This window comes from Lycium ferocissimum, chromosome 8 (genome assembly GCF_029784015.1).
Source record: "Lycium ferocissimum isolate CSIRO_LF1 chromosome 8, AGI_CSIRO_Lferr_CH_V1, whole genome shotgun sequence".
NCBI lineage: Eukaryota > Viridiplantae > Streptophyta > Magnoliopsida > Solanales > Solanaceae > Lycium > Lycium ferocissimum.
Genome location: NC_081349.1, coordinates 50,094,143 through 50,096,267, shown reverse-complemented (window position 1 = coordinate 50,096,267; position 2,125 = coordinate 50,094,143).

The window sequence follows — 2,125 nt, the reverse complement described above, 5'->3', positions numbered from 1 at the left end:
TGTGAATTATTCCAAGACTTATGATGGATGCACTTATCACACTCGTTTGTTTTAAAACCATTTTCAATCATGCAGGAATCAAATTTCTCATGTCATTGCTTTGGTGCTTGTTTCAAGCCATATAGGGATTTAGTAAGTTAACATACTTTGCTTTCTTGGCCTGCTTCAACAAAACCTTCGTGTTGTTCCATATATATTTCCTCATTTAGGTCCCTATTTAAAAAAAGCAGTTTTTACATCCATTTGATGAATATGCAAATCAAAAATTGCAGCAATAGCAATTAAAAGCCTTATGGAAAGTATCAAAAAATTCTAGGCCTTCTAGTTGTTTAAAACCTTTAGCAACTATCTAGCCTTATATTTATCAACAGAACCATCCGGTTTTAACTTTTTTCTAAGAACCCATTTACACCCAATTGTTTTACAACCCGGTGGTAAATCAACTAACTTCCAAGCTTTATTTGTGATTCCATTTCATCATTTAAGCCTCTTTCCAAAAATAAGCATCATGTGAAGATAAAGCTTCTTGTAAAGTGAGAGGGTCGTCTCCAACATTAAAAACATAAAAATCAGGACCAAAATCTTTTTCTACTCTAGCTCTTTTACTTCTTCGTATTTCAAAATCATCATTTTCTTTATTTTTCAAAACAGAAGTAGAAGAACTAAGTAGTGATAAAATATTTTCTTCAGTCCTATGACCCCCACTATTTTTAGAATCAAATGGAAATTTATTTTCATGAAAAGTAGCATCACCCGATTCTATTATTATATTATCTTCAAGACTAAAAAATCTATAGGCTATACTATTTGAAGCATAACCAAGAAAAGCATAAGTAGTAACTTTTTTACCCAACTTAGAAATTTTGGGATCCATTAGCCTTACATAAGCTAGACAACCCCAAACTCTTAGATATCCCAGCTTGTGAGCTTTCAACAACTCAAATGGTGTTAATTTTGTCATTTTATGAGGCACACGATTCACCACATAACAAGCAGTCAAAATAGCTTCACCCCAAAAATTTAGAGGTGCACTAGATTCAATAAGCATGGCATTTGTTAACTCAAACAAAGTTCTATTTTTTCTCTCCGCTACACCATTAGACGCAGGAGAATAAGTTGGAGTAGTTTCATGAATTATTCCCAATGATCTAACAAAAGAATTAAACTCATTAGACTCATATTCACGACCTCTATCACTTCTAATTCTTTTTATTTTTCTACCAAACTAATTTTCAACTTCATGGAGATAAATTTTAAAATTTTCAAAAGCATCACTTTGATTTTTCATCAAGAAAACAATTGTTGGTGATATTACAATGAAATTACAATTGCAATTGAAAAATAAAAATGAAGAAATAAAAATATCTTCGGCTGAGGCACAGATATCTCGCTCTCTTTAAGGAGATCCAAGTCCACTGCAACAAATCTACCGGTCCGACGGCCAGCTTTCGGCTTGTCCCGTCCGGAGGATCTGACGGCCCGATCACGTCGTATAATTCAACAAACTGCGACAAGATGTTGAGTCCAAAGTTCCACCAAAAGAAGAACACCTTCCTTCAACTAATAAACTCTCTTTTTTAACTCACTTTTTATACCCCTCTATATTTTTCTCTATATCCACAAAGTAAGGATGACAAACTATTTATAGTTGAAAAATTCATCCTTGAATTAATTGGATAAAAAGAGTGGATTACAGGGATAATAAAGTAGTGTGAATATGGAGTACTAAAAGTGATAATGGGAAAATAAGTTACAAGGCATAATGGCATAGTCAGACGTGTGAGGAAATGAACGACCAACAAGGAGGGACCATTCTGCCCTACTATTACCACTTTACTGCTTGAAAGTGTAAATGGCAATATTATGGCACCAAAGAAAACGTAAGAATTGAAGAGCCTATTTTAGAAACTTTAATGGCCACAAACGTGAATGGTCAAACAAGAGAATGAGACACTTTAATATATCAATAAAATAATATTAAAATGCTCAAAAGATCTATCATATTATTATTCATCACTGTCAAAATATTCATGCATCACTGACAAAATATTCATGCTATATGTCAATGTCGTTATGCAATAATTGACATTGCATATGTAACGGTAGACAATAAAATTCGGGTCGA